Here is a 9,937-nt window from a genome sequence, read left to right as displayed (position 1 = left end):
GCTAAATAAATTAAAGAAAAAAGTATTGTGTATGTGTTTTGCTTTTGTTTCAATACTGTGTGCAATGAGGGTGATAATAATTTATACAATTTTTTTGTATATTAAGTTTTGCAATTGAGAATTGCATATGTTTGTAATTAAAGAGGTTTAACAATTATGCCACTTCATTAATATATATGTTCAACATGGTTTTCTGTTTATTTAAAGGAAAGCTATCTAAAATATTGTATCATTATAAGGGAACTTTTATTTTATTGACTTAGAATTCAGAACACTGCATGGTTTAAGATTGACTTTGGTGATTTTATTTTATTTTCTCTGGAATTATTCTGTATTGAAGAAATTCTTACTATTTATTCCATCTTATTTATGTTTCACATACTCATCCATGTCATTCTAAAACTGTAATTCAGTCTCCTTTACTACTACTGTACGTCAAGACAAGCAAATGCATTAATTTCTTTTGTTAGAATTCCCCCAGGCAGAGATAGTAATGAACTCTTCTGGAAAAATACATTTAAATTATTGTCAAATGATACTAATGAGTGGATCTGTGAGTGAATGATTAGATTGTTGAGTGTATTTTTTCATACTACCTTCTATCTTGATACAAACTATCCTTGATTCAATGTTATAGTGATACTTTGAATGTGAAGGGACCTGATTTTTACCCAAGCATCACCAAAATTAAAATTTAAATAAATGTAATAGGTTTCCAGAACCCACTGGGTACTAATTTTTTAAATGTGTTTCCTGTATCTAATTATAAAATTAATTTTCCTCTGAAACTAGTTATGACTACATCCTTTTATATCATTGACCCACCATGTAACTTTTTTCTCTTTAATGTTTTTTTCTGTAAAATACTCATTTATCTGTATATCTGAGTACCTATATTATATGTATGTGCACTGTGTGGGTTTGCCTCATGCCTACCATGGCCAAAAGAGAACATCTGACTCTCTAGAAATGCAAATAGGCAGTTATGAATTGACTTGTGGGTTTTGAGAACTGACCCCCAGAGATCCTTTGTAAGATCAGGAAGTATACTTAACCAATGAGCCATCTGCTGTTAATACCTTCTGGGAGAACTTTTACGACAGGTATGATTTATCGATCATCCATTACAAGATACCTATGTTTTATGGAAAATTCCAGTTAAATGTGTACCAATCATTTTCAATAGTCCATGTTCATTCTGACTTCATGGCAGATATGGAATCTTCTTTTTGCCAGAAGCCTTCATTATTCTTTTGCTCAAATGAATTCTAATAAAGTCATTAGCTTGACTGTTAGGCAATGCTACTATGTTTTTTGGTTTGCTGTTTTAAAATAAGCTTGGATGCTCTAAATACCACATAAAGTAGTTTTTTTAAAAATCCAATTTTCTAACTATTGCCCTACTTGCGGCAATTTCAATTAGCTCACTGAATTGCCATGAAGTAACAACAGATAAAGAAGTTGCCCTAAATGTTCATTTCAGCCTTCAAAGTGTAGACGTAAGAGCTGAAAGCACCGCTGCTGTCTTTCCTGCTAAGAAAATGTAAAGAAATTATCTCTTTACAATTATAAGAGAGTCATGAGCACATATAGAGGCTTTCTTTCAGATATCATTGAAGGCTGAAGATAAAATGAATTCAGAGACATGGTTGAGGTAAATGTACACAATATCTCATGATTCAATTTCACATTTACTCCCTATGAATACATTGCTGGCTGTTTAGAGGTCACAATCTTCCTGTGGCCTGGCAGCTCATCTCAAAAGCTCTGCAAAATGGAGCTCCCTCACTTCAGCCAAGCCTCCTGCTCTCTACCTGTCCTTATCTGTATAATGTCCCTGGGCCTGGAGGACTGACCTTATCTAAAAGCTGTCTCTAAACCAGATGCCTTATTCATCTTTAGCTTGATCCTTGGCACATATCTCTGCTAAGAAAACTTGTGCTTGGAGCTCTGCTATAAGACCCTACTGCCACATAATAAGCCTTGTGATGGGAGCATGCCACTTAATGCAATTAAGGTTTGTCCCAGGCGTTCCAATCTTATATATTCCCTGTACTCTGGAATAAAATTTAGCTGCTTCACCAAAGTTTGTTTCCTGTAGGCATTCCTCCTATCTGTGTTCATGGACCATGTACAAAGCTTTCTGTCACCCCAATAGGCCAAGAGGGAAAGAGGACCCTGAAAATTCCCTATTTGTCAAGTGCCTGTACAAGATTGATATTCAAAATCTTCATAAACTAGGATTTATTTTTCACAAGAAGTTAAATTACAGCCTGGTGCATATTACTTTTGAGCTTCTGAAATTAACAACAAAATCAGAATGGGTAATGACACTGTTATAATGAGAAATTTAAAATGTACCTTCATTTTATTAGAGATGCTAATAATCATTTCATCTTTTTGTTTGAGTATAAAATGGCAAAATAGTCAAGTCTGTTGAGATATGTGTTGCAAAAAGGAAATCTGGATACTTGAAAACCCACGAAATCTGTGTACAGTCAAGAGACAGCTGGTGTGTGATTCATCAAGCAAAGGGAGAGTCCTCAGAGAAAAGTATCAGATACCATATTAATATTAAGCTTCCAGTGTCCAGATGGTCAGAAATTGGTTATTGTTTGCCATCTCACCCATCATCTGGTATTTTGTTATGGCCACCCAAGCAACCTAATGCATCCATGCAGCAAATCTCTGTAAGCTGTGAAACAGATGATGAGAATGTTCACAAAGAAATACAAGTGTTCCAACAATATATAAAACAGAATTATTTCTACCTTATCTTTCATATATCATATCTTTCATATATATAGCTTAATCAGGTCAAATTGCTATATGAGTATACACATCTTTGAATAATTTTTCTTATTTATTTATTTATTTATTTATTTATTTATTTATTTATTTGAGGCAGGGTTTCTCTGTGGCTTGAGGCTATGCTGGAACTAGCTCTTGTAGAGCAGGCTGGTAATGAATTCACAGAGATCTGCCTGTCTCTGCCTGCCAAGTGCTGGGATTAATGGTGTGTGCCAACACTGCCTGGCCTTGAACTCTTTACCATCTATTAATAATTTCTTTTCACATGCCAATACTATACCATTTTATTAGGAATTGACATGTGTAAATCCTCCAAAACTATTCTTCATGCTGAGTATCCTCCTAGCTAGTCCACTCCTTTGCCTCTCCATTCAGTCTTAGAATCATCCATATGCATGAGTATCCCTAGTATTTTGATTGGGAGTATTATTTTACTAATTATGGATCTTAATAGATTAGGTAATAATGAGTTCAGTTTTAACTATAAATACAAGGTTCTTGAATTATTTACTCACTTTATGCTTACATTTTTAAAACATTGACAAAGTTTATAAAACTCCAGTGTTGATTTCATGTAAGAGATACTATCTGAAGGCTGAGTTAAGTTTAATATATATTATGTCCGATGATTCATTTAATACTAACTTATAGTTATTTGGGTATGTGTCTGTAAATGGCTTTATATTTTTTCAAGTATTTATTATGAACATTATTTAAAATAAAGTTGGTATATGAAACATATTTTGCCAAAAGTTCATATTTTGGCATCAACTATTAAGCTGGTATGATTTATACTCTTCCAATGAAAACAGTGATGACCAATCTCTTGATGACCTATTTGCAGCTATCTTTTAGGTAATATATCATTTTTAACATGAGTAACACAAAAAGACAGAGATTGATAAGCCTCCAGCTGAAGATTAGAAGAGCAAAGCCAATAGCTCTTACCTCTACCTATGCTCAGACCAAAGGGTTGATCCTCAGACTACTAACATCTTCACTGCTCCTCAGAAATATTCAGACTGCTATGTTTTTTTCATTGTGTTTGGAAACTAATTCTCTCCTAAGACCCTTTGCTTTTTCCTTTTATAACCTCCTAGTGCTGAGATTAAAGATGTGTGATCCCAAGGGCTGAGATCAACTTTGTGTGAGCTGTTTCTCTTTAGGACTGAATTTCATGTAACTCATTATCTCCTTGAATTTACAGACATCCCTCTGCATGTCTCTTTAGTCCTGGGATTAAAGTGGTGTGTCACAATTGCCTAGATCTATGGCTTGTGTCTGGCCTTGCTTTCTGTAAACTCAGGCAAGCTTTAATAAATCATAAATTATGTATCACCATGAACATGTTGACCAAAGATGCCCTTGAATAGTTTATTCTACCTTGAACAAATATTTGACACACTTATCACTTATCCATAGCACCCAAATGTTCAAATTTTGTTCGGGCTCATTCCTACCTACAACTAAAGAGAATTAAAAATATATAGATTATGGGAATGATCATTTCTATATACAGATCATAGACAGATATTTTTACCAATTTTAACATTTTATTTACTTCTTAAATAATGGCAGTTGATTGACATGGAGATTTTGAAATTACTAACTTGAGAGAATTCTTATTGCAACACATTTGAATATGTGTCAACTTATTGTATATAAACCGGCATTAGATTTCATGTGATAAGATAACTACCTATACATGTGACATGCATATGAAGCCAATGATATGACAATAAAATCTACTCACATAAACTTGTGAGCAAAAACGAGGTGATTTAAACATACTACAACCATTATTTTATTTCATGAATTTTGTTGCATATAGAAGGAAGTACATTCTTCTCTTCAGATTTTGGTATTTTAATAGCAGTTGTTCATAAAGAATTTAATAGCTCTATTTCCATATAACTTACAGAGAATATTTCAAACTGTTATTTTTTCAATCTGGATTTAAACACAATATTTTGAAAAAACACACATGTATTATGCCTATTTCAAATTAAGGTAAGGTTTTAATTTATAGTATAAATAATTCTTTTTTCTAGGGACAATGTGTATACCAATATTTGGCAAGAAAAATATGTTGTGGTAAAAAAAAGAATGCACTCAAGGAAAAAAAAGGACTAAGGTGTACTAGATTATTGCATGAATTAGGAACTATAGCTTTCAAAATCTACATATGGAAGTGCATTCCTCCTCCCTGCCACATACAGTTTGGAGTGAATTGGTCTGCATCTCTGTCATTTGAGAGTGCTGTAGGCCAATCAGTATTTGGACTAATTATACAACTCCACAGCTGTCACATCTATGAACTACAAAAATGGCTAATATGTACAGATCCTCCTAAAAGTGCAACAGTGGCACTCAGATCTTATTAATAATGAACAACTATCCAATTGGACTTCAAGCTTGTGTAAAAGGAGTGAATTCAAGGAACTTACTGCAAACCTAGCCAACTACCACAGGCTGTTAATTACGTATCTCAAAGGAAACTTACCATCATATATTTACTAGTATATAATAATTCCTAAATATGTTATAAATCATTATCCTTATAACTAGAGATAAGTTTCGTGTGATATTTTGACTGTGTTCTAACAAATACAGCTTGCTTGGAGTCACAGGGTAGAGCTAGTCACCAGCTGACCAAAATTAACCATAGATGCTTGAAGGACTCTAGACACAGACAATAATTAATAAAGTATGACCAAGAGAGGATCTTGGCCCTTATTGGAAGAAGGAAGGGAACAGAAGAGGTACGAAGTCACTATGGCTATTCCCCTGCTTCTCTGATCTTTCAGGGTCTTACCCCAATACCTGACTCACAATTATTTTATTGATAAATATTACTTAAGGCTTCAGATATGCATAGCTCTCACTATTTTTAATGGAAGATATCCTTCTGTATATACGTTTCTCTTATTGGTTGATAAATAAAACACTGTTTGGACAATAGAGGCAAGAAGACAGACTGCTAGGAAATGAGGAGAATTCTGAGAAAAGTAGGCAGAGAGAGCCCCTGCAAGAGATGGCATGTAACCATGGAAGGAGTAATAGGTCCAAGCCCTTCTCTTGTAAGATAAGATCACTTGGAAATACTTAGATTAATAGAAATGGGTTAATAATTAAGAGTGAGCTAGCCAATAAGAAGTCCTAGTCATCAGTCAACAGATTAAAAATTAATACAAGTCTCTGTGTGTTTATTTGGGCTAAAGCTGCAGTGGAACCTGGAGGGACAAGAAAGTTGAGCAACAATTTTTCAAAAAGCTTCTTCTATTTGTAGAAGGAGGAGACAATCACAGAAAACCAAAAATTGTCAAATTACAGTGAACAAGTTATGATTGAGTTCTCTGATACAATTGATAGAGCTACAGCACAACCCCTGCTACTAAGGCTCTGGAAACATCATGAAAGAGGGAGATAAAAAATCTAAGAGAATGGAGACCAAGAAATCTGTGAAATTATATTCCTAAAAATCATAAGGAAGTAGTTCATGACCTCACAACCACATGACTGTCTAAACATGTAAAGAACAAAGATAACACTAAAAGACATAGTAATGTGGAAGAGAAAATTTTGAAGGGACCCCCACACCTTGAAAAAGATCAACAGGCAACTAATTACTGCTGAGACATAAAATTTGTCTTTCCCAGGGATGTAACTCATAATTGGTTATAAAATGCCCAATGGTAAACTCTGAAATCATATAAAAACAAGCAACACTAATCAGATTCAGCAGGTTATATTTATATATCTATTCCTGTGTGTCCATATGAGCAATAATTATCAACGAAAAAAAGATCATGAATTTGACAGAGTTACAGAGGGATAAGTACACAGGATGAATTTGAGGAAAGATGGAAAGGGAGGAAATGATGTAATTGTATTTTATTTAATTTTTTTAATTATTAAGAAATATGTCTAATAACTTAAAAGATGATTACATAAACTAAAAAAATGGGTCCTACAATTAGGGCTACAGATGACATATATGGAGCACTGTTATGTACAACCACTGTGTGGCACATATCATATTTTTCAAGAGAAAAATGTCAACATTTTATAAAATGCAAATATAAATGACCTACTGTCACTCATCCTGTTGTCTAGAAACTTAAATACAATGAAACTTGCAAAACTTGTTTTCAAATGTTAGAAGAGTCTCACATTGATTGCATACATGAAAACTTTTGATGAAAGTCAATTATGAATGTTGAGCTTTCCAACAGGAGTTGATCAAAATATACCTGTCTTGTAACAAACTTGATACTGCCAAAAAAAATCCAGAAGATTCAGAAGAAATAAAATACTGAATTTAAACAGTCCTACTAGAAGTTGTAAAGAATTTTTAATAGTTTCATTTTTAAAGTGGAGAGTTATGTTCTCAATGTGATGCAATTAAAGTGAGAAGATACATAATTTTGTAGTAGTTAATTTTAGAAAACATTCAAAATAATTATAGACACAACTCACATGATGAATTTTGACTCACAAATGTTCTTCATCAAGAAAAATGATCCCTGTACAGAGAAAAATGAGTAACTGCCTAAATATTTAAGTCCAAATATTTATATACTTCTCTAAAAGATTAAAATTGAGGATATCCTTTATGTAGTTAAATTGATTCTGAACGTATCAGAAACTATAACTCTGAGATAAAAGAAGACAATCTATTTTCCCAAAGATATAATAATGTATAAATAAATTAAAAGTGAAGATGAAAGTAAATTAGTAATACCATGCAAAATAAAATATTGTGGATAATGTTTTTATAACAATGGAATTGAAAAACCTCTATGAAACCAAAAATGGAGTTTTGAATACCTGTATAGAAAGCACAACTGAGAAACAAAACAACTTTGAGTGCCACATTGAAAGTCTGAAGAGCAGGTCAAAGTGTCAGAGCTGCACCCCACTCTCTTTGTTAGGATTCCCATGAAAACACTGAGTTAACAACCACTGAATACATGCAGAGGATGTGGTGCATAGCCATGCAAATCCCTTGCTTGCTGCTCCAGTTACTGTGAACACATGTAATCCCTGTTAAGTTGATTAAGTGGCCCATGTGTCCTCCATCCCACTGATTCTACAATCTTTCGTATACCTCTTCTACAAATTCCCTAATCTCCAAGGAGACCTCCAATTTAGACTCTCTATATAATGTCTGGATGTGGATCTCTATACCTGCTCCCATCTGCTGCCAGAAGACTGTCTGATGACAACTGAACAAGACACTGATCTATAATGACAGAAGAATACAATTAGGTATAATTTCATTTATTTATTTGTTTTCCAGTTGTTTTGGTTTCTACCCTAAGTCTCTGTGCTATCCTGTACCTGGTCCCAGGACATCTAGGCAGTGATGAGTATGGACTGGGCTCTTCTTTCTCATTGAATGAACCACAAGTTAAACCAGACATTGTTTGGCCAATCCCACACGATCTTCACCACCATTGTCCCTTCACAACTTGATGGCAGGACAGATGTAAAGGTTTCTGTGGCAGGGTTGGTATCCAGGTTTCTACTTCACAGTACCTTCTCAAGAAGGGTTGTAGGAATGAAGGCTTCATACATGCACCAGCTTGACCTCTCTATGGACAAACAGCAGGGTGTATGTTGCCCTCAGGATTGGTGTCCTGCTATCAGTTTTCAGAGAGTGGCCTTATGTTCTACATCTGCTTGGTTTGTTCAGGGGTCTCTACTCTATCCTTTCAGCCAATATGTCAATTGAATGTACACCCATTTACCAAACTGGAAGCCTTGCCTGTCTACAAAAGATGTCCAGTTCAGACTCCATATCCTCCATTACTACCAATCCTCCCTAGGTTCACCCTTATAAATTCCATGAAGTTTTGACTCTACCAGATTTTTCAATTGACCTCTTAAAGGCTTCCCAATCCCATCTATCTCTCTCCACAATATCTTCTTTCACTTTCCCAACATCTAAAACTTCCTGTTCCAATGGAATACATTGGAGCATTATATTAAGAATATTTCAATGACCACATGTATAGAAAAGATTTTACTAATAATCACATATTTCCCACTATAAAAACAATCCAATATTCAAGATAGAATTCATAAAATATTATGAATTGTCATTTCCATTGCTTGTGAACAATAAAACCAAAGTCAAAATATGTATCATACAACAGAAGATACCATGTGAATCGAACTTAGGGAAAAATGAAAATAGAATGCCAATAAGTATTTTAATTATCACTGGGTCAGCTACTATATAATTTTAAGTACTCTTTAATGATTATGGCTAGATGATGCACATTGACACCCAGATTATCACTAAACATAAATTCAAATAGAACCCATTGAATATGAAGGCGTGCTTCAATTTATTACCATACCACTAGCCTTAAATTCAGTCCCTTGATCTTTAATAAAAATAAAGTGTTATATCTTCTCTTATTAAAGTAGTAACTAAATGTTAAGTGGATCTCTGGAGTTTAACTTACTGTATTTCTGAGTCCAAATTCTTCTCATTTATCCAATGATGGATAAATTAAATTGGTGTTTTCTCTAAAGTGATATTCTCTACTTTCCTGTCCATCTAAGTGATGTATATGCTTCATGTCCTATGTAATTCCTTCAGGGTTTTCCCTACAATTATACAGTAATATATACTAATATCATATTTCTATCACTTTGCCAGAAAAAGGCTTTAAAAAGGAAATGTACTTAATTGATTACCAATTTTTATTTGTGTTCCATCCAAAATACTACAACTCATTCAAGGTCTGGAATGAAAATTGCTCCTAAACAAGATTTCTAGGCACAGACTCTCAGAAAAAAAGGTAGCTAGTCCAATGTTAAGTCCATGGGTGAATCTTTATAAAAATAATTAGATTTGGTCTGACCTGGGTAGATATGAATATAAGGCTATAAATAATAAGACAATAAACCCTTTCGTTCCTTATTTATAAGTCTATTACTAGGCATTCAAATAATATCTTATGTAAAATAGTACTTAAATATTTATATCTTGAATTACTATTCTTAAAGGAGTGGATGACTTTTCAAAGTTTCTACTCTGTGGTTTCTTCATTTCACTTAGCACTTAGTTGAATGTTTTTGCTTATTAAGTAATTTTGGAATTAGCAATATT

Source organism: Cricetulus griseus, chromosome 2 (genome assembly GCF_003668045.3).
Source record: "Cricetulus griseus strain 17A/GY chromosome 2, alternate assembly CriGri-PICRH-1.0, whole genome shotgun sequence".
Taxonomy (NCBI): domain Eukaryota; kingdom Metazoa; phylum Chordata; class Mammalia; order Rodentia; family Cricetidae; genus Cricetulus; species Cricetulus griseus.
Note: the sequence above shows the minus strand (reverse complement) of the source record.